Source organism: Podarcis pityusensis, assembly GCF_964106645.2.
Source record: "Podarcis pityusensis genome assembly, chromosome: 5".
NCBI lineage: Eukaryota > Metazoa > Chordata > Lepidosauria > Squamata > Lacertidae > Podarcis > Podarcis pityusensis.
Window position 1 is genome coordinate 52,059,101 of NC_138032.1, and position 24,428 is coordinate 52,083,528.

At 43.1% G+C, this 24,428-nt stretch overlaps 1 long non-coding RNA gene across 4 annotated transcripts in view; it reads right to left on the reverse strand.

Annotated features, from left to right (window-relative positions):
* Positions 1-6,959: 6,959 nt before the first annotated feature.
* LOC308477101 overlaps positions 6,960-24,428 on the reverse strand; it is a 62,748-nt gene continuing 45,279 nt past the window's right edge. For 2 of the 4 annotated variants that reach the window (XR_013986381.1, XR_013986382.1), the window contains exon 3: positions 17,122-17,389. This is a non-coding gene — a long non-coding RNA (uncharacterized lncRNA). Of the gene's footprint in view, positions 9,109-11,920; positions 12,344-17,121; positions 17,390-24,428 lie in introns of those variants that run through there. The other 2 variants (XR_013986379.1, XR_013986380.1) reach the window with 2 other exon arrangements.

Genomic DNA, 24,428 nt, shown 5'->3' on the forward strand with positions numbered 1-24,428 from the left:
AAAACCATCTGAACTGGTTGTGAGGCCATCTTGAGAGCGATGTCCCTGGAACCCGGAACCAGCTACTCACAACCACCGAGAGAGAAAACAGGAACCACAGCACCCAGCACTCACACGCTGCAGCTGTTGTCCTTGTGTCCACTGCGTCACCAGCTCACCACAGTCAGGAACCAGCCAGTGTCCATCTGCTGCACCAACAGGAACAACAACTTCTGGAACTACTGGAACCAACACCGTTGATGCTGACACCACCACAACTCAGGCTGGCAGCACAATGGCCATAACCTCATGGAACTTTGAAGTGTCAGGCATAGCCCTATTGGCTTTAGCCCAAACATAGCAGAGTTTTCCTGCACAGCGAGGAAGCTAGTTGCGGCGGTAATGACTAGTCAGCTAGACTCAGAATAACTATTTACAGGATTTATTAAAAGGAAAAATAAAACCAGCAGAGTTTCTGCATACAAAACAAAGCAAAATAAATCCTTTCTTTCTCTCTCTCTCTCTCTACCATACACAGCACTTCTAACTCCTAACACACCTAACACCAAACTGTGCTAGCATTCCCAGATAACAGAGTTGAGTGCTGGTCGTTAACCAATCAGAGTAAGTAGTTTCTAGGCCAAGCAGACCTTGGCTTTCTGCCAAGAGTAAATTGACACTGCCTTGAGTTAATTGTGTGAAGCCAGAATCTGTAAGTTTCCCATGAGAATCAATTAACAGAAACTGAACAGGTAAAGCTGGCTCAAATTTCTGGGAGCATTGTTGAATGATGCTGGGGTGTGTGGGGTGGGGTGTGTGTGTGTGTGTGTGTGTGTGTGTGTGTGTGTAAGTGTGGCTGTCAGAGAGGCCTTAAAAGGTCTACTAGGTCAGGCATGGGGAACATTTGGCCCTCTGGATGTTGTTGAACTACAACTCCCATCAACCCAGGCAAACATGGCTGGTGGTCAGGGATAATGGGAGTTGTAGTTCAGCAGCATTTGGTAGGCCACATCTGTGCTAGGCTGCATGATTCTTTGGACGTCAATCAGTTTACATAGAATTTTTCTGTAATGATTTCAAGGGAGAGACTGTAGCTCAGTAGCAGAGCTTCTTTTTCAAGATGGGGAACCTGTGCTGTTCAGATGTTGCTGGACTCCATCTCTCACCATTCTTGCCCATTGAACACACTGGCTGGGAATGATGGGAGTTGGAGTCCAACAACATCAGAAGAGCATCTTGTATTGGAAGGACCAGGTCGCAAGTAATATGAAAGATCCTTGCCAGGGTAGACATGGCTTCCTATGATATCTCCCTGAATATAAGAACGTTGAAATATTTTTAACCCCTCAGTTGACAGTTAGATTCCTTTAATGATAAACTCCTTGGCCATCTGGGAATAAGGGTGTAAGAAGATGGACGATACTGCTTTTATTATTGTGAGTTCGATTGTGGATATTTTACCTTCTAGACCAGCCTTTTCTTCTTTCTTTATTTCAGATGAGTGCAATGTTTTGCCATGTACGGTTACAGAACTTCACTTTCAAGGATTCTGCTCATGTTGAGAGTTTGTCCTTGCGATTCGGGTGAAAGTGACTCTCTTGCATGTATGTTTTTGAATTGCAGTTTTTAGAAGGTGAAGGCAAACTTGTGCTGTTTCCCTTAAAATAACGATACTTCCAGGCAGATCAGATAGATTGCTGCATGCTTTTTATTTTGAAGGGGCTAGTGTCAGTAGCTTTGTTCTAAATGCAGTCATTCAGCAATGCTCCCAGAAATCTGAACCAGGCAGCTTTAACCACATCCTTTATTACAGCAAAAGACGCAGGGTGTGGGTACAGGGCAGAGGGCTGGAGAGGAAATATAAGGAGCTCCAGACCTTTTCTATGTTTCCCATTTTCTATGTTTCCCAGTATAACTAATCAATCAATCTTGATTGGTTAGAGCAGGACGCTGAGTTAATGGTACAAACCATTAGCTACTGCACTAGCTCCATAGAAGGAAAATGAAGACTAGGCAGATCCAGGATTGGAGAAGTAAGCAAAAGAGGAGGATTGGCTTCATCAAAAATCATGTGGCCCAGCCAAAGCACCCTATGCCCCTGCTGACTTGCTTAACAAGTTCAGCGGGTGACTGGCTGTCAGCTTTCTCATCCTTAGTCTCAACTTTGCCCTTGAAGAACTCTGCAGGGAGGGGGAGGGGGGCAAAACTAGAATCAGTGGGCTTTGGCTGTCATTGTTTCTGGCTCCACCTACTGTTGGCCTCCCTGCCTTCCACCCTACCGGTATCAAAGGGCACCAGCTACAACTTTGGGAAACCTTGCAATAGGCAGGGATCTAGGAGAAGGCTCTGCCAATTAGCCTTGGATGTGGCCTGAGGTGTTAATTCGAAGGGTGGACTCATATTTTAATTATCTTTTTGTTTTTTTTGTTTTTATGAAGTTTTCTATTTTATTGTCTATATTTTTATACACCACCATCTGATATTGTATAAACTGGTAGTAAATATTTTATTAAATGAATGAATCAAAATAAATGTACGGTAGAGTCCAGGTACCTTCTTTGTACACTCATAGCCCAATTTCAGAAATCTAATTATGATCATTGTAAAGTTTGGGGAAATTTGTATTTGTGCTCAGATGTAAGTGTTCCAGTTCTTGCATGATAATTTATGGTATTGACTAGAAATGAACATCGGTCCTTTTAAAGGAAGGTATCCTTCTTTGGTAGGCTTGGAACGTTTTAAAAAATTGCTTTTTCAAGGAGCTAGGAAACACAGAAGACCTCCCCTCTATCCATCTCCTCTCCCCCTGGATATGCATGAAAAAACAGCATTGGCCAAAGTTCCCACCAGTTATAAGGGTGGTGGTTGTTTTTGTACACATGGCAGGCATACAAGATACAGGAAAGTCTCTTGTCCTTTAATGTGCATAAAATCTACCCAAAATCAGGTTCTGCTTTTCAGAAGCGTGGTGCTGTGCACTGGTATTAAGAAGGCAGGCAGGTTGTCAGGCAGCAGAAGATCCAACCCCCACAGCAGATTGCCAGGAACGGATAAGGCAAGGAAAAGTTCTTACCAACTGCTTTTCATTCAATAGTCACAGAGAGAGGCTTGGGAATGCAGCCTCTTGGATTAATGAAGTTGCCCCGAGTGAGTCTCCACCCCACTTCTCTCCCTTCATGCATCATCGCTACAGGTGCTGAGAAGTACGCTCTGCCTTTGAGCTCTTTGCTCTCCTACTTTCAATGCTTGCTGGGTTCTGGGAAAGGTGGGTGGTGCTGGTCTGGAATGCTTTCTAAGGACACTGTATCCATCAGCTGTTGCCCTCCTGGTGCTTCCTCTTCCTCTTCTCCCATTATTTCCTAGCTTTCCCCCTCATCTTCCTCTGAGCTGTGACCTCCCTCAAACCCCTGTTGTAATTCTGAACTGTCTTCTTCTTCTCTGGAAGGGTCAGGCTGGGGAGGCAGTCTCCACCATGCCTCCTCTGCCCAGTCCCTGACACAGGTGGGGGCTGGCTGAGGTTGGCGGGGCAGTTCTCTGTTTGCCCTAATAGAACCAGCCTCCACTGGACTGTCTGGCATGGCATACAAAAACCATGTACTTGGGTGTGGTGTGTGTAAGCAACAGTCTATCCAGGTGAGGCTCACTGCCTGTTACATGCAACTGTAAGAATATCTTATTTCAAGAAATAAACTGGATTTGGAGCCCAGTAACTGGGGGAGGGGGAGAGGAGGAGGTTAACTCTTTCCTTGCCTCCACTTGGAGTTAGCTTCAAGTTGTTTTTCCATGTAGGGTTCAAAATATGTGTTTGCGAGAGCAGCCTTTGAACAGATGGTGCTTCCTTGCCCCTAAGCAAAGTGTTGCAATCTGTACAAAGGTTAGGCTTCTTTTGTCAACAGTCTTTGCTGAGAATGAGACACAACAGTGGTGAGGGGGGAAAGTATACAAATTCATATTTCTTAGCTGTGGTCTGAGACAGTGATAGAGATGGGGTTTTTTTTTTATTCAGAGCAGCTGTATTTTTTTTTTATCTGAGGAATTTGATCCCTATAGAATTCTAACTCTCATGGCCACTTAGTTAAATTACTTCAGAGTAGCCTAATTAATACTAGTGGCATGGCTCCTGAGTAAGTTACTTTCCCTGCAGGCCCGCCAAATTATACCATGGCTACCTGCTATTAGAGTGGAGCAAAAAGAGATCTCCAGGCTGTTTTCCTATCTCTTCATTTAGCTAGAGTCAGCTGAGGTGAGTGCTGCAGATCAAGTACAATCACATTCCATGATTCTTATCGGAGCTCTAAACAAGTGAACACTCTGACCTTGAGGGAAGAAAATCTCTATGCACATATTTAGCTTCATTCGGGAGTTGCAGTTACTTAAACCCTGTGCTAACACATGTTGCTGAAGTCCTGTGTGTCTCTGTGCACGAGGAAGGACAAAATAGAAAAAAATGGAGGAAGGGGGCACAAGGGTTATTTATTCTCATGCCTCCTCAAGATTTTCTCTGTATATTGCAAAGGGGCAGTTTCTGGGTGCTTCCAGGTGGGGCTTAATTTGAAAACAGGCCATAGATAGCACAAAATGTGTCATTAGGTTGTTTTTAGTGATTGGATTCCTTCCAGAAAAAGTAAATCTGGATTAAATGGGAGGGTTGTGGATTGGCATTTTGATGCCAATCACACACAGGTGGGCATGCATGATGATGGCCAATCCTGCAATAAACAGCCATCCGTAATCACCATTACTATGGATTATTTATTTTACTTATTGTATTTATATCCCACCTTTTTCTCCAGGGAACTGAGGGCGGCGTACATGGTTCTTCCTGTCCTCATTTAATTAACCCAATAACCCTGTGAGGTAGGTTAGGTCAAAGGGCAGTGACTGGTCCAAGGTCACCCAGTCAGCTTTAGGGCCAAGAGGGATTTGAACCCTGGTCTCCCAGGTCCTTGGCCGATACACTAACCACTGCACCAAACTGGCTCTCAGCTCTCTAGTTTTTTAAAGGTTCCCAGTACAAGTGGCCAAAGCTGCGCTTGTGTAGTGCCTTAATGAGTACTATTGATTTATTTCCATGTGCCCAATTTCAACAGAAGTGTTGTTTTCCGTGAAGTATTTTGTGTTGCATATCCGTTTTCACAGCTGAAAAATACAGGCGCCCTTGTGTACTTATTAACAACTCTCTATAACTCATGCCCATTGCTGAAAGCTTTTCTCTGTCTCCTGCCTTCTGTATTAATTTAGCCTGGTCTGACTTCATAAACAGTTTGTTTCTTCTCTTAGGCTTTGGTTCTACACACTCTTACTTGGGAGCAAGTTCCATTGGACTCAATAGGGCTTACTTCTCAGTAGACATGCCTAGGTTTCCATTGCAACAATACTGCAGTCCCCTGCACATGTGCCCAGAAATGAGTCCCACACTGAACACAACGGAGTTTCCTCCCAGGTAAACATGCATAGAATTGGCCGGAATGTTTGTTCTGAATGTTTCATAGAATAAATGCTTTATTATGCCATGCAAGAGTGTAGTGTTACAGCCCCCGTTTAACTAGTCATGGCTGCAGTTCACACTTACTTTAGAGAAGAGTAAGGGCAAAAACAGATTTGACGTTAAATGTGTGAATGCAGTTTTCAATGCCAATAATATCATGTAGATGCAAACACACACAAACACACACATGCACCCTGGCATGCACGATGCTGATCAATACCACAATAAACACTCATCCCAGTTTTTATTTTCTTAAATAATAGCAATTGGAGTGGGAAATCAGGGGCACTGGACTTAGGGAACATGGATTTGCCCCTTTCCTACTCCTGCAATTCTGATGAACCAACTGTTTGACCATTTCCCACAGGCATCTGGTTGGCCACTGTGAGATGAGGATGCTGGACTAGACAGGCCACTGGCCTGATCCAGCAGGCTTTTATGTTACCCCCCCCCCAAGCTGCTTTCATCTCTAGGAGGCATCCATGGAAGTTTTCCTCCTGGGCTTAACAGCAGCTGTGGGGAGGAGGTGGTGATTTTCACTGGGAGTGGGAATGGACCTGATGCTGTTAACACCTGAGCTGTTATTTAGGGTGGGTGGGGTGGGGAGACAGGACAAAAATGCATCCACACATTTAATGTCCCCTCTAGTTAGGCACATAGCTTCAGGGTGCTTCTAGATGGCAGTTTATTGGTGCTGCTCATACACATGTTTGTCACGGCATTCACATGATAGCACCAGCATCCCAATGGTAGTCTGTACTTTCTGTCTTCTTGCATTCAATCTGGGTTTCTGCTTAATGCAGAAACATAACCTGTGATGCATCCACAGTCACTACTGGTGTGGCAGCTCCTTTGTTTGGTGGAAGACTGGTCACGTGTGGGGGGTGACATTTCTTTCGCCACCCCCTGCTTCCGTTTGCTCCTCATCTGAGCACAAGCTAGCCAATTTGTTTCTGGAGGTGCATGCAGTACAAGTGTGTCTGTTTGCACTGAAAGCGGCATGCTGAAGGCAGATTCAAAATATAAATGACCTCATATGGAGAGGATTACCTTGGAGACTGCAATCACAGAACAGACATAATTTATCATCCTGGTGGAAGTCTTGCACAAGTCATCTTGCCCAAGACTAGGGATGGGGGAGACGCTTGATTCAGGTCTCGTTTGAAGCCAAATCCATCAAATTCGAACTTTCCAAAACAATATGCAAAACAAAACACAGCTATACTTTGAAATTTGCACCTAACAAAATTTTGCTAAAGCAAACAATGTCTTCAAAACTGCATATATTGGGGGGAAATGTTCAGAGTTTTATCTACAGTTTTATTATGTGCACCACTTGGACAGCTCTTTAATTAGGTGGTTTATAAGTCTAAATAAACAAACAAATGAATGAATGAATGAATGAGTAAATAATATACTATTAATTCTGTTTATGTGGTTCTTGTATTCTTTTTACTTTGATTGCAAATCATGTTAGGATTTTATTTTAGTGGGAAACCTAAGCTAGCCTCTATTTAAAACAAAAATTAAAAAACCTATAGCTTCCTTTTGCACAATTAGTTCTAGGAGATTACATTTCCTTTCTATTGCTCATTATTGTAATAATGACAGTTCGATACAATTATTTCATGGTTTCAATTCAAACTCGTTATACAAATGGTACAAAAATATACAACAAAGATGCACCTATAGAAAAGGTTTTTATAAAGCTGATCCTTAGAGGAAATAGCCATTTTATACTTGTTGCCACAAGGTGGCAGTATTGGTCCACGTCGTGCAAGTTAGAAATCTATGAACGAGGAAAAATAAAACATCAAAAAGTTTTCTTACTAATGTTATGTTTCTTTTAAGGTATCTGCAGCGTTTGTCCCAAGCCCTGCCCCACCATCTGTCTCTTACTCTATCTATTGAACCTTATTAACAAATATTTATGCCATGTATCTGTCTGTTTCCCATTTGGAATTATGTCACACAAGATTATATATAAGAACGAGCCTAACCTGTATCTTCAATAAAATGATATTGTTCACTGATTAAAATGAAAAACTGAGAAAATGATGAACTGGCACCTTGAATTAGACTGTGATTTATTTATTTTTTAAGGCAAAGGGAGGAACTCTTGTTGCATGTTGGACCTCTGTCAGTTCTCTGTAGGAATGGGGGGGGGGGGGCGGAGAATTTTGGTTCAGTTTGCATCTTAATGGAAACATAGTGTTATGAGTTTGCGGAGGGTAGGCTGTATGCCAAGACCCTTCTAATTCCTGAATCCAGCAAGTTTTAAAATCTAAGCAAGGATTCAAATTCCTAGAATAGCCAGACTAGCTTCCTGGTGAGGTAATGGCCCTCTAAGTATGGGCCATTAAGGTAACAAAGGAAGTGGCTCTGTGCCAGATGTCAAATGGGTGCTCCTCCCCCTCAACGGGCTGGTGGTTAGAGAGACAACGCCCAGAGCTGAGAGTTGACAGTTGAGTTAGAAGCTGGAAGCAAGGCAGCAGGCTGGGATCAGTAGGTGCCAGGTGGCACAACGCAGGCTCACAGTGACTGCTTTGCCTTACAATGTCAAACTGATTGCATTCTTTTGAGTGACATGTGTTGTTGCTCAGAACAGTTTACGCGCTTCAAGGCCACAATCCTGGACAGATTGCTGGAGGAGAGGGTTCTTAATGGCTATTGGTGGCTATTAGCCATGATGGTTATTCTCTGCTTCAACAGTTGGAGGCGTCAATGCTTTTGAATACCAGTTGCTAGAACCACCAGAGGAGAGAGGGCTCCTGTGCTCATACCCTGCTTGTGCGTTTCCCACAGGGACCTATTTGGCCACTGCGAGAACAGGATGCTGGACTAGATGGGCCACTGGCCTGATCCAGTAGACTCTTCTCATGTTCCTATGTAGGCCCCATTGCAAGTTCTGCTTTTAACTGTTGCTCTTTTTCACACCATTCCCCTGAACTGGCTGCTAGGAGATATTTGACATTCACTTAGATGTTATTCCGAACTCTTTGGTTGAGCTCAAAGCCTGGGTTTCAGAAACATCAAACGAGAACTGTAATGGGGTTTATGTTTGCTGAACGTTCTTCATCAGCACCGTACTCTAATGTATCTTTGCATCTCAGCACCCAGCAGATGAAAGAAAGCTGAAGAAACTTAGTCCTCCTCCCAGTAATGTTAACATGTCATCTATAAACAAACTCCCTCCAGCTCAAGGCTCCCTTACTGTGGCAACTTTTCATTACAGATCTCTCAATAACCCCGCCAACAAAATTATTCTGACTTTAAAGGCTGAGCAGGTTATCCCTTTTTCATGCAGGGGGGACCACAAACCATCTGACAGTTTAGCATTTGGGAAGACTTCAGCCCATAGAGATTCAATTAATTTTTCATATGCCCAGAAACAGATTCAAGATGTTCTCTCTCAACTTGGACCAAAAGATCCCGGCCCCTATCTAAGTTCTAGATCAGCAAGCAGCTGACTTCAAATGTGCCAAAGCTGTAATTGCCATCATGTGTGCTCGCTCACGCAGGCGAATTGGAATCCAGCAAAAATAAGTCCTGGCACTGATTCGGCAGGCGAACTTCACGTCCATGTCGTCCTGCTGCTGGAAAGCATCTTCGAACAAGCCCATGCCCCAATTACAATGCACCTTATAAAATAAACAAGGTTGGAACCTGTCAATTTAAGGGTAGCCTGCCTATGTATGGCAATCTTCAAACTGCAAGCATATGTAAAACGTAAGCTTTGCCCATGGCAGCTTTTTAGTTTTACAGTCATTTTTGGCCGTGATCCACAGGGCTGTGCACATGGGGACTTTTACACCCACAGAAGGGCCACTTCTTACCAAATTACCCCTAAAACTCAGGAGTCATTTCATTGGGAGCAGCCTTCAATGCGGGACTGAGAGAAACCTTGTGCGCACAGGTAGAAAATTGCTAGGCCAAAGGCTCCCAAGGCTTTTTGACACCTAAAGGTAAAGGGACCCCTGACCATTAGGTCCAGTCGTGGCCGACTCTGGGGTTGCGGTGCTCATCTCGCTTTATTGGCCGAGGGAGTCGGCGTACAGCAACCTCCTACCAAATGAAGATCTTTTTCATATATTTTGGTTTTGTCTTTCTATTAAGTTGTATGTATCAAATTCTGTAAAGTGCATAAATAAAAAGGAAAAAAGCATAAGGCAAAAAAGAAAAGAAAAGAAAATGTAATGAAGCCGATTTGCAAGCAAAAAAAAAAGTTTTTCTGGAACAAAGACTTTAGGATTAATTGAAAAAATATTGAAGCTCCCTGGGTGACCTTGGGCCAGTCACTTTTTTTCACCTTAGCCCTACCCCAATCAACAGGGTTGTTGTGATAGTAAAATGAGGGGAGAATCATATATGCTGCCTCGAGGTCCCTGGAAGAAAGGTGGGATGGACTTGTAATAAATACATTTAAAAAAAAACCCAGCTCATCCAAAAGTGGTCCTCTTTTGAGATTTTTTGTTGTTGTCACAGATCATGGTTTGGAATTGATTACTTATTTATTAACAACTGCAAAAAGAGAGAGAGAACAGGATTGCTTCATACTGGAACTCTAATAATACTAATACTAACAACAACAACAACAACAACAACAATAACAATAACAATAACGTTTCCTTTATTATTCCAGTACGTTTCCGAGCACAATTCAAAGTGTTGGTGCTGACCTTTAAAGCCCTAAATGGTCTCAGTCCAGTATACCTGAAGGAGCGTCTCCACCCCCATCGTTCTGCCAGGACACTGAGATCCAGTGCCAAGGGCCTTCTGGTGGTTCCCTCGCTGTGAGAAGTGAAATTACAGGGAACCAGACAGAGGGCCTTCTCAGTAGCGGCACCCGCCCTGTGGAATGCCCTCCCACCAGATGCCAAAGAGAAAAACAACTACCAGAATTTTAGAAGACATCTGAAGGCAGTCCTGTTTAGGGAAGCTTTTAATGTTTAACAGACTACTGTAGTTTAATACTTTGTTGGAAGCTGCCCAGGGTGGCTGGGGAGACCCAGCCAGATGGGCAGGGTATAAATAAAATAATAATAATAATAATAATAATAATAATAATAATAATAACTTTTATTTGTATCCCGCCCTCCCCGACTGAGACCGGGCTCAGGGCAGCTAACATCAAATATAAACATTGATATAAAATCAAACAATAATTAAATCACCTCTTAAAAACAAGTCAGGATAAAATTAAAATCTGAATTAGATGGCTTTCTGCAGGATTTGGCTTGGGACCAGTAAATGCTCATCAGGCCCAACTGTGTATGCTAATCTTACTCTCCAGTAAAGAAGAGACTGAGTGGAGATATGATGGCCATCTTCAAATATCTCAAGGGCTGTCACATGGACAATGGAGAAAGCTTGTTTTCTCCGGCTCTGGAGGGTAAGGACTGAACCAATGGCTTCAAGTTACAAGAGAGTAGATTCCGACTAAACACCAGGAAGAAGTTTCTGAAAGTAAGGAGCTGTTCAGCGATGGAACAGTCTCCCTCAGGAGGTTGTGAACTCTCCGTCCTCGGAGATTTTAAAGCAGAGGTTGGATAGCTGTCTGTTGTGGATGCTTTAGATGAGATTCCTGCATTGCAGGGGGTTGGACTAGATGACCCTTGAGTCCCATCCGACTCTATGATTTTATGAAAACATCTACCATTAATAGATATTTATAAACAATTTAGAACATGGCATATTTAACCTAATGTATGTATTAGAAAGAAGGATTGTTTTCTCTTTTGGAAAAATTATCTACAATTGTACTCTTTTATTTTGACTTCTTTTTAGTGGTCATAATATGAAAGTCTGTAGTTCTCTATCTAGAGGGAAAGGGTGGGGGGTCAATGTTCTCGGGCGGCTCAAACCTGCCTGTCTTCTTACTTACAGCCAATGATGTGCGGCTCTGCCTGTCATCGGCTCCTTGCCTTCCTCCCTACCTGTTCACTGATTGCCATTAGAACTGGTTCTCCCCCCCAAAAAACCCCCACACCTGCAATCAGGAGCAAAGTAAAGAGAGAAGGGGTATTTAACCCCCCCCCCCATGGCTCCCAATAAAACCTAATATTTGGGGCTTGGGGAAAAGGTACTCCCTGACTGGCTATAGAAGGCTAGACTTCTAGAAGGAAAGTTGCTATTCCACTTCCATCTTAAAGCCTCACAAGAATACTAGAGTGCTGTGAAATTGTCTACATCTGGAAGTACCTTCAGTTAGTAGGTGCACAGGGCAGAACCTTTTCTATTAAGGCACCCGAGCGAATGGATTTTCTAGTCCATAAGATCGGGTGAGCCCCATCACTAACGGTATGGTGATAACTTTTTAATAATAATTAATAATAATAATAATAATAATAAATAATTTATTTATACCCCGTCCATCTGGCTGGGTTTCCCCAGCCACTCTGGGCAGCTTCCAACAGAATATTAAAATACAAGAACCTATTAAACATTAAAAGCTTCCCTAAACAGGGAAGAAAGTTTTTTTCCACCACGCCTGAAGAGCCGCCCACAATACCACTTAGACCTCTTACATGCCTCTTACATAACAAAAAGCAGCTGCAAGGGGCCCAATCGATGACAACGGCATTAGCCTACATGCTGTTCTGCTGCCAAAAACTGCCTCTCTGGAGCTGCTATTTGGTGGCCAAAGGTACTCTGCGCAGTAATTGGCCTCAGTTGTGCTGCTATATCTAGCTTTGAAATAGCAGTCTGTGTGATATGCACATTGTTTCATTACTTTGTCTTCTCAATTGTCAGTTTTCATTCTGACAATTCTATTAGTTAATCAATTAAGAATTCTTTTTTTCATTTTTTTTTTACATCTACCTTTTGAAAACTGGTTCATCTCTTCATGCATTTGCAGGATAGCAGACCTTCATACTGAAAGATGGAAAAACTTACAGGTTAAGCAATGAAAGTGAGCTTCTTACTAGATGCACAACAGGCCATCTGTAACATTCTCTTTTTCATTCACTCCTTTGGTCCCCTGCTGATTAACTTTTTTTTTTTTTTGTCTTCTGCAAATTAAACCCATGCAGTCTTGCTGCCCTACTGGAGAGTAGTTTGACCATAGACTGGATGGAAATGTGGTCTGCTACTTAACGAGCAAAAATATGAAAATAAGCAAAATCCGCCAGCTCAGAAGAGGCCGCTCTAAATTTTACTTAATGTCTCTGCACTGTAAAAGTTAATGCAAACCAGTCTCGCTGATAAAATCTGGAACTATAATATTAAAGAGAAGGAATTTGGGGGGTTCTTGTGGTGGGAATAAAGAGTGGCATTTAAATTCTGGGGATTTCCCTCTTTGCTTATGAGCTTTTTGTGTTAGCAGCTACTGCAGAAGGAGGAGGAAAAATCCACATTTCAATGGAGCAGAAAACTGAAGACAAAACAGCATATTGAATTTGGATCAGAAAGGGAAAAGGCACAGAACAAAACCAGAAGGCAAGTGGGACCCACAGAGAGAAAGGCCAAAGCAGCAGGCTTTAGGTTAAACAAAAATCCTCCATGCTACTTGCAGTTGAATACAGAATGGGGGAGGAAGGCAAAAAGAAAAGTTCAAAGCCAGATATAGTAGCCAAGAAGGAAAATAAAATTCAAGGGAGGAAGGAGGGGAAATAGAAGCAAGCCTAATAGGTGTTTGGCTACATTAGCAGCTAAGGGTGATTAATGATGCTGTGTGTTATATCCACTTCCGGGGAACAGCTCCATTAAATTCAATGGAACTTACCGCTGAGCAGACATGTATGGGAGTGTGCCTAAACATGTCTAAGGTTGTGCTGGATTTGACCCATAAGATTTTCAAACAAGCTTTTTTAAATAATCGGTTCCTCCTTCTACAATTGCATATCCCCCTCCCCCTGTGGATTGACTAAAAGCCAACAGAGAAATACAAGCACATATCCAGTAGAAAGAGGCAAGAGAGAGAAGGGTTAGAGTTCTAGGGAACAGCTTTTGCTCACACCAAATCAGTTTAGCTTCAGCGATGTGTGTTCATGTCTTTCTTTGTTAATTTGCCCAATGATGTTGAAGGAAATGCATCCATCTTGCCCTAAATTAAAACCATAGTAAACTCTTTCCTATCCCAACCGCCTGCTGATTCGCTGAGGGTGAGATCATTGGAGATGGTTTAATCTGAAGAGGAAAATCCTCTTAGCTATTTTCCTAAAGACTTGCTGAGTGGGCTAAGTGTAGGCATTCATGCTGGAAGGGTTGGAGGGGAAGAGCCATGAGATTTTCCCAAGCAATAATTTGCCAGAGAACCACATTAAAAAACACAAAAAACCCCTTTTTTATATAATAGAGGAGATGCCTTTTAGGGCAGATCCCAGACATCCTAATAATTTCAATTAGCGTTACTGTAGCCAACAGGCTTCCATGCTACCAAATACCAATCCTAACTTTAAATTTGCTTTGACATGGCAACTTCCATATGTTGGGTGCATGGATCAGGAATACCACACAAGACTGAATCAACTCTTGCTGTAAATGTTCTACAGGTCCAAATAAGCAGGGGGAAGAGACACTTAGTCTGGTTTGCATTTTCATGTGAATCTAATTCCCAATTTCCTTACACAATACGTAAACCAAAGTACAGCTGTCCTTTGAAATTTGCACTTCTCCAGCCAAATCAATGCACAAAAGGGGAGATATTAGGGGAAAGTGTGCATTGAAATGCATGTATTAGTGAAAATGACATACATCTACATGGAGGTGTAATTTGCTTTGCTTTGCATTTTAATGCAAACCTACCGGATTCATACTTCCCCAAACAATGCTTGAACCAAAATGCAGCAGTCCTTTGGAAAACACACTTCTTTGAAATTCTGCGATGCAGATCGCCAACCAAAAACTGTACTAAAATGCACCTACCAATATTTGTTAAATCATTATACAAAAATGTATTATATTAGGGGTGCTGCTTGCAAAAATATGTATTTTTTAGGTAAAGTTGCATGCAAAAATGTTTATTTTAGGAAAACTGCACACTAAGATTCTGATGAATTTTCATGATGATTTTTTTTTTAAATTGCAAATTGATGCAGAAATATGGCAAACTGAACTTAAGACTGGATAGATTAGAAACTGAGACAAACTGAAATTGGCAGTGGAATCCCTTCTGTGGTTAAATTATCTGGTGCTCCCTTCGCCCAATGTGAATAGGGTTTCCATCTTGGCCCTTTCTCTAGTTTTTTCTTCAGCCTTGTGAGGAAGGTTAGGCTGAACGCTGGTGGTTGGCTCAAGATCACCCAAGAAGCTTCATGGCCAAATGGGTACTTGAACCAGTCTCACACTCTAACCCCTACACCACCCTGGCCCTGTGCAGAGCCAGGTTTTCCTAGACCTGAGCCTCCCTCCCTCACCTCCTTTCCTTATGCATTTCGCAGGGTGTGCTGTGGCTCCGAGTAGAATCCTGCTCTTTCTCTCACCCAAGAATGCAAGGTGCCTAATTACGCAGCCTCTGTTCCCTGTAATTCATGTTTCCCCAAGAGCCCATTTCTCATTTTGTGTTATATTCCCCCTTCTGTCTCGCACACTCTTTTATGATGATGTTGTGTAAGGTCTCATCAGATTATCTGCCTAATTTGAATTGGAAGGTTCCTGAGAGTAGCAGCCTTGTGTTTGGCCTAATGCATAATACTCCTCATGCTGTTAGAAGTGTCTCCGGGGACTGTATTAAATAGGAGTGGTATATCATTAAGAGAAAGCATCTGGTGGCTTATGACACCTGAGGTCTGCCCTGTCCTGGCATCAACAAAGTACAGTAGAGTATCATGAGCCAGTTTTGCCTCTTTAATATGTGGCCATTTCCACCCTAACTGTTCACAGCTTCATCCACTTACAGCAGTGGCCTTAAAAAGGAGGAAATGGGTGATACGCACAGTGTTCCACTTTGTATGCATCTGCACAAATATACTGCTTATTGATCACGGCGCTTGTGCTGATCGCTCCCACTTTCCAGGGATTATGCTGATAGGTTTTAAAACAGGGGTTGGGAACCTTTGGCCCAGAGGCCACATGAGGTCCTTCAGGGCTCTCCCCAGGCCACACACCCCCTAAACCACACCCCTCTCTCAAGTCACACCCCTCACCAGCCCTACTTTATTTCCTCCTTGAGTGTTTTCGCCTGTGTTGTTTCCATGGATAATGCCTCTGACTTGCCTGGATGGAGGATGGAGAGGGATGAGAGTGTGTGTAGAAATTAGCCTACTGTACAAAGCTACATATTGCATTTCTTGCTTTGTCCTGCCTCTCACCAGCATGTGGCCCCCGGAAGTATGCCCAGACCAGAATGTGACTGGAAAAGGTTCCCTACCACCCCTGCTTTAAGGCCAACACCAAATGAAGAAACCTATAGCTCCAGTAATGCTACCAAGACAAAGGCCACAATTTCTCTGGTGAGCATATCTTGTCCAATTAAAGCAATAAAGGTAAAGGGACCACTGACCATTAGGTCCAGTTGTGACCGACTCTGGGGTTGCGGCGCTCATCTCGCTTTATTGGCCGAGGGAGCCGGCGTACAGCTTCCGGGTTATGTGGCCAGCATGACTAAGCCGCTTCTGGCAAACCAGAGCAGCGCACAGAAACGCCGTTTACCTTCCCGCCGGAGCGGTACCTATTTATCTACTTGCACTTTGATGTGCTTTCAAACTGCTAGGTTGGCAGGAGCAGGGACCGAGCAACCGGAGCTCACCCCATCACAGGGATTCGAACTGCCGACCTTCTGATTGGCAAGTCCTAGGCTCTGTGGTTTAACCCACAGCGCCACCTGCATCCCAATTAAAGCAATAGTCCTATATATGTGCTTACCTGTGAATTAGTTGGATTGAACTCAGCAGGACTTACTTCTGAGTCGACGTGCAGAGGATTGTGCTGCTACTGTCTAAAACTCTACATGTTCTGCTTCCATGGTGCAAACTTTTCTTCAATGTCTGGAGTTTTATGACATGAAGCTTATAACCAAGCATCACTTCCAGAGGCAACGGATTAAAAATATAGCGAGTTGGTTGTCCTGCCACTCCAGCAGTAAACTCTGTTGACTATGTCAGTGAAGAGCCAGAATGGCTGGTTTTTGTTTTGTTGAGACGAAGGTAACAATAGAAACACAAGTGCTTCCTGCCATCTAAAAGAAGATGAAAGTCAGGAGTTTTGTGGTGGCCTAAGAGTGATTTAAATGTGCAGTGTGGAAGTTCCCAGTGGCGTAGCGTGGGGGGTGCAGGGGGGCCGGCCGCACCGGGCGCAACTTCTGGGGGTTAGAGTTAGGGGGCGCAAATCCACGGGTTAGGGGGCGCAAATTACTTGCCTTGCCCTGGGTGCTGACAACCCACGCTACGCCACTGGAAGTCGCCAAAGGCATCTGTACAATGGGGTAGAGAAGCCCAGCTTGAACTATTCTGAGACATATTTTAATTGTGAATGTGCTCATTTCTTTTAGAGTTTCTGTGGTGGTCCGATTCTGGTCCAAGACATACACTATCTGACTGCTCAGCACCTCTGAAAGTAAAGATTTAAAAGGGACCCTAATACAAGGAAAAGAAGTGCTTAGAAGAGCTCAGCGTCAGAAAACTCTATTTATGCTGGCCTGGCACCTAAAAAGAGAGATACATATAATCAAGGGGGATTTGTGAAAACAAGGTGCCTTGGGAGGATTGGGGGGGGGGGGGAAATGGACCCATTATTTATTTCATATTTCTACCCCTATTCTTTCTCAAAGTATCTCAAGCAGCTTACAGATGATTTCCAGGTGGTCTCCCACCCAGGCAGCTTGTGCAGCCAGTTCTGCTTCTCTTTGGTGGTGGAACTGCTCCACACGGCGTTCCTTGTCTTCCCATCATTCTCTGGCTATGAATCTGCTTGCAACTTCTTCTGCTCACACTAGATGGCAATATATGAACACAGAAGGATCGGCACATTGCTTGTGGGGGACTAGGAAACAAAAAAAGAAAGAAAGAGTCAATTTGGAATATGGAACACATTTGGAGTAGAATAAGCATACTTGGGTCTGACAGGATAAAAGGAGGATGAATAGATAGGCTGATAAAACATATGAAATTACCAAACTACACAGCAACAGCCATATGGGCAAATAAACTAAGTATGCTTTCACAGTGCTGATCACAACCATGGGGAAGAAGACTAAGGAAGCCATAAGCTTATTTCTTTTATTCCTCTAGAGTAAGAGGGCAGGCAGACTTCAGGCTTGTGGGATCTACTTTAAAAGAAAGAGCGAGTGTGTGAGAGATCGATCCTTGGGGTCTTCCGAGCAGGTCAGTTACAAAATGGCAGTGCGGGGTGGACCCAGATACAAAATGGTGGTTTGGAGGGTAAACTCTGTCACCGAACGGCATTGTGGGGTGGCAAAAGCCATATGTTGGGCTTGCCTCCCAGTCCAAATCTGCACACAAGCCATTATAGATCAAGGATTCCAGCATCAGCCCCGCTAAAATGTACTATGGCAGAACCAACCTCCTGCAAAGCTTATCTTAAGCTGCAGAGCCCAACCTTCTGCAGGTTTCCTCATAGGTAAAACCCAGCACAGCTACTTTTTCAGGCATTATCAGAACACCAGATTTGCTTTGCTCTGCTTGTAAATTTTAAACTTTAACTCGTTTTGTACAAAGGCAACCACTTGCAAAGCTTATTCTAAGCTGCAAGTTGGCATAGGACTGTAGCAGGCACAGACATTTTCTTTTCACCGGCCTTTAGCTGGGTTTAATGCCCAGCAGATAACACATTATTTTCATTCAGGCTCAGCCCTGGAACCTATGAATAGTGATCTCAGTGTGTGTGTGTGTTTTCCTGCAAAGGCTTCTGTGCCATTGTTGCAACTCAGAAAGAAATTTAGCTTTTCTCAGAATGCAGATGAAGTGAAGGAGGAAAGTCTCACCTGCTAAATTTCTGTCTGCCCTGCAGCTGCCAATGGTCCCCTTTCACTGGACGTTCCACTGATATCAGTGGGTTGTATCCCCAGAGTAGACTCACTGAAATTAATGGACAAGACAAACTATCAGTTGCTGATCCATTAGGGTGAATAGAACACTGCTTCACCCATCTTAGTCTTTCCTTCAGCCAGTGCCCCCTCCCTCTGTTGTTGTTGTTGTTGTTGTTGTTGTTGTTGTTGTTGTTGTTGTTGTTAACCAGCCCAGCGGGTGGGTCTGGCTATCAGCTTCCTCCCTCTTAATCCCTGTAGAACTCAAAAGGCTTTCTATGGCCTAGTTTGCACATGATCATAGGCTACTGAATTATGGTTTATTAAGCCATGGCTATTTTATTAATATTATTATTATTTTATGATGTTTACATCCCACCTTTTTCTCCAAGGTGCTCAAGACAGTGTACATCATTCTCCCTCTCCTCATTTAATCCCCACAACAACCCTGTGAGGTAGGTTAGATTGAGTCAGTGAGTCAAGGTCACTCAGTGAGCTTCATGGCTGAATGGAGATTGGCACCCTGGTCTTCCAGGTCATAGCCTGATGCTCTGACCGCTACACCACACTGCCTCTCACTGGCTTAGTGTCATGTGTGAACCCTGACACTCTTCCCCAAGGCAGTCAATTATGGTCGGCAGAGAATGACTGAGGAGAGATTTGGGTGTTTGAAATCTTGGCCATTTTTCCTGTGGTTATGTAGTCTTCTCGTGTACCGCTCTTAATGAAACAAAGATTCTATCACAGAAGAAGGACACAGAAAATTTTAAATGTTGTCAACATCCTAAGAGAGAGTATCACGTGTGCACTGTGAGGGATTTGGAGCCCCAGAATATGTGGTAGCATTGAGTTCATCCAGGTGAACCATTATCCTACCACTTATTTGATCACACATCAGGGCCAAACATATGGCCAAATCTTCCTTACCATTTGCCAGGGTGGTACAGAAAACCAACCTAATTCAGGGCAAGACAGCTCAAGCCAGGATAGTGGGGTCATTTGTGCAGGCTCCCTCCCCACCCTACCCCCTCCATCTGCTAGCAGACATTATTTCTCACAATTAATCGTGAAGAATCTTGACAAATAATTAATCCCTAATAGTGCCACAAGGCACAAGTCCTCATTTCCTTTATGTCCTGAGACTAGATTTTCAACTGGCAGATTGTTATCTTCACAAATTTGGCCAGATGCGTAAAGAAACTTATTATGAACTTATTAACTTTGAGAGAGCTGGGTCAGTTTACATTGGCTGAAAGCTGGGTTCCCTGCTTTCTGATAGACTTGATACTCCAACGATAATATTTTAGCTGTTGTATCTATGAAACCAGATGATCCCACAGATCCCAGGCATACTCTGTATGTATAAACAATAATAGACCGAGAGTTTTTTTGCCTTGTAAAAAATACATCATTTGTACATTTCAACTTAATGAGCAAAAAAAGAGTTGCCAAGGTGCAATTATACAAAATATATACTGTGCTGATTAGGAATTCTGGTTCTTTAATGTTCTAAAGAAGGCTTTGAGTTCATACTAAATCTTTCTCTCTCCCTCTCTAATGAGATATGGCTTATCTGACTCAGGGCACTGAAAAGATGCAATTAGCTTGGGGAAAACCACAGTTTCATTGGTAAGGAATGAATTTATGTTCCAAAAAGTGTTAAGATGAAGGCTGGATTCTGTTAAAGCTCCCCCAAGAGAGTTATCTTATGGAGATGATGAACCTTGCAGTGAGCAATGTTAATCATTTGAAGATTCCTCAAGCAGGACTCTGCAGTGTATGGGTATGGCTTGACACTACTCCCTAGTGCTGGGTTGAGAAACCTCTGGCTCTCCTGGTATTATTGGACAGCTATTTTTTAAAAATGTAAACATACACAAATGCACCTCCACACTTAAGATGCTATCAAGAACTGTCCTTTGTGATACCAGAATTGCTTCCCAGGTTAGATGACAAGGTGCCCCATGATATTCTTGTAAAGAAGCTGGTAAAATGTGGTCTTGACTATGCTACCACTCAGTGGATTTGTAACTGGCTGACGGACCGAACCCAAAGGGTGCTCATCAATGGTTCCTCTTCCTCCTGGAGAAGAGTGACTAGTGGGGTGCCACAGGGTTCTGTCTTGGGCCCGGGTCTTATTCAACATCTTTATCAACGACTTGGATGATGGACTCAAGGGCATCCTGATCAAATTTGCAGATGACACCAAACTGGGAGGGGTGGCTAACACCCCAGAGGACAGGATCACACTTCAAAATGACCTTGACAGATTAGAGAACTGGGCCAAAACAAACAAGATGAATTTTAACAGGGAGAAATGTAAAGTATTGCACTTGGGCAAAAAAAAATGAGAGGCACAAATACAAGATGGGTGACACCTGGCTTGAGAGCAGTACATGTGAAAAGGATCTAGGAGTCTTGGTTGACCACAAACTTGACATGAGCCAACAGTGTGACGCGGCAGCTAAAAAAGCCAATGCAATTCTGGGCTGCATCAATAGGAGTATAGCATCTAGATCAAGGGAAGTAATAGTGCCACTGTATTCTGCTCTGGTCAGACCTCACCTGGAGTACTGTGTCCAGTTCTGGGCGCCACAGTTCAAGAATGACACTGACAAACTGGAACGTGTCCAGAGGAGGGCAACCAAAATGGTCAAAGGCCTGGAAACGATGCCTTATGAGGAACGGCTAAGGGAGCTGGGCATGTTTAGCCTGGAGAAGAGGAGGTTAAGGGGTGATATGATAGCCATGTTCAAATATATAAAAGGATGTCACATAGAGGAGGGAGAAAGGTTGTTTTCTGCTGCTCCAGAGAAGCGGACACGGAGCAATGGATCCAAACTACAAGAAAGAAGATTCCACCTAAACATTAGGAAGAACTTCCTGACAGTAAGAGCTGTTCGACAGTGGAATTTGCTGCCAAGGAGTGTGGTGGAGTCTCCTTCTTTGGAGGTCTTTAAGCAGAGGCTTGACAACCATATGTCAGGAGTGCTCTGATGGTGTTTCCTGCTTGGCAGGGGGTTGGACTCGATGGCCCTTGTGGTCTCTTCCAACTCTATGATTCTATGATTCTATGATTCTATGATTCTATGGTTCTATGGTTCTATGATTCTATGATTCTACGATTCTAGATTGGTTTAGGTGAGATCAGGTGTGTCAACTTGGACCCGGGACCATGGGTGCCCAGGGCCGTGGTTGCCATGCATGGCCTTGGCACCAAAATTTGTGGGTACCCAGCCCCTTCATGGGGAATTTTGTGGGTCCCCCAGGGCCCCCGGGAGTTGGCACCTATGGGTGAGATTGATGGTTGGTGTGGTAGAAGCTTCTTCCTGAAAAGAAGCAGAATACATGCATTATGAGATGAGACTAACAACCCACTTTCTGGAATTTCATCAAATTGACTGTTCCAGCTGATGCGACTCTATATTTATTCTATGGAGCACATTCTGTGGTTTGATATGTAAGCTGTTGCATTCTGGCTGCCTCCTAGAGATCTTTTTGGGTTCACAGAGCTCTGCTGCTCTCTAATCAACCCAGATCCGCCTTAATGTTGTTGGTGACATGCTTGGCCTGCTTAGCAAGTGTTCGGATTGGTAGGTTCATCAGCTAACACTAATAAGCAGAAGAGTTGCTTGCTATGGTATGAAAAACTAGAGTTAATAATCAGGGAAGTAGGGCGGGGGGGGGGGGAATTGCAACAGAGCCATTAAATGGAAAGGAAACTATGGATTGAGTCAGTTTTTACAAACACCTAGTGTTCATGGAAAACACTGGCTGGACAGAACTATTTATTTAAGGCCCACCGCTAATGGCTTGATAATTTGGCAAGGAGAGTTCTTTTCTGCATATGACAAACCCCCTGACCTTTTTATGGATCACAGAGTGATTATAATGAAGGATTGTCTTCAAAAGAGATTGAGCAAATGAAACACATTATATATGATGGAGTTGAAGGCAATTATGAACATATCTTAAGAGAACAAACTTTAGTGACCTCTTTTCTCCCTTTCCCATCTTTAGCCCATATACATGTGATGGATAAACCTGACAACTTCAGTTTCTCTGTTTCTCATTTTTTCCAAACTAAAGTTCAGTTGTCTACATTTCTACATCAGTTTTCATACTTTTTTTTTTTTTAAAAAAAGAATGTCCTTGTGAAAATTAGCCAGCAGTTTCACATGCATTTCTCTTAATATACTAATTATTGTATTCACTTTTGCTTAACATACATGTTTTTGCAACCAATTTCAATAATGTATTTTTGCATGCTAACATATGCATTTTCACACACACTTTCCTCTGGTTCATGCATTTCTATACACGGTTTCTATACACATTTCTATATATACTCTATACTTCTATACACATTTCTAGATATGCTCTATTCTGGAGATCTGCATTGCAAAATTCAGAGCAGTGTGACTTTCCCCCCAAAGGATAACTGCGTTTCTGGAAAGTGTGAATTGGGTAGACAAACCAAACACAATTTCTGCTCCATGTAATCTCTCTCTCTCTCTCTCTCTCTCTCTCTCTCTCTCTCTCTCTCTCTCTGTGTGTGTGTGTGTGTATTCCCTTTTACCTGCCAAATTTGACTGGTCATCTGATTGGACACAAAAATCTTCTTCCCTTCTCTCTTCTTGCCAGGAAATCATGGACAATTCCCTTGTAGTAAAGAGATAGTGTTGCTATAAATTTTCTGCTTTCACAGCTCTGAAGTTCCAGGTGCCTTGACAATCTTCATAAAAGTTTATCCCTCCTCTTTATTTGCTTCTTGTACTTAATCTCCTTCACATGATAGGAACTGTAGCCCCAAAACAGCTGGAAACCCAAGTTTGGGATCTAGATGAAGCATGTAATCCTATTTCCATTTACTTGGGAGCAAGTTTCATTGAGATTAGTAAGACTTTTTTCCCATGTAGACATTGACGTTGGATTGAACTTATGTCACATTGAAATCAATATGAACCATTACGTCAAGGGGCTAAGTTTAGCCCCATTTATTTCAATGAGAACTCAGGCTGCAATCCTAACCCCACGTACCCAGGAGTAACTCCCAATGAATTCAATAGAATTCACTTCTGAATAGGAATGGGGGAGAAAATTGATCCACGAACTGGTGTATAAATGTGGAGAGCTGAATTTAAGATTGGAAAAAAGAGAAACTGCAATGAACAAATATGTCTATCCCTACTTCTGAGTAGACATGGTTAGGCTTGCACTGCCCATGCAACTAATTTAGTCCAGGCCCAACCAGTTGTTTCATGTCCTAAGTTAAAATCCTTGGTGTCTTACTCAAGATTGATTCTCCTTTGACCCTTCATTGGTGATGCATCTATTTGCAATGAACAAGTCTTTGCCTCCATCCCATTATACACACTACTGATCGTAGAAAGCACAATGACATTTTTCTTTTCCTACTCGGGGGCGGGGGGGGGGGGATTCTTGCTTTAAAGAAATGCCTCCAAAGAACATAGGAATGGATGTGAATCTGCTAAAGGAAATTGTTTTGGGGATGTAAAGGCTGGAGTGGACAGCATATTTTTACGGTCATTAGAAACAGTAATAAATATTCCAGATTGTATTCAAGAGAAATGCAGAGGGACAAGTTCTCAGAAGCCCAACAGGATGACATTTACAGCCAAAGCCACAGTTGGGGAGGGAAGGAGAGTTGCATGTGAAGACTCCCAAAACCACCCGCAAAATAAATACACAATAGTCAAAGAAGTTTAGTTTAAGGTTTTTGGCATTAATTTGGCCACAACTTTATTGAATTACAGCATGTGAGTGGTTGCCTAGGCATTGGTTCCTGACTACCTGACCCTGCACCGTGGCAGGACAGGATTGACAACTGGACTCCACTAGAGGTCAGTTAGGAAAAACATACTGGGGGAGCACTGAGTTGAGTGCAGGATCCAGTTCACCCCATATGCTCCCAGGGACTCTGGCGTGGCCCTAGCCCCTGAAAGGGGATTGGACAAAAACAAGTCGAGTGTCTGGATTCCTTTAACGGAATTCCCTAGCAGCAACAATAGAGGG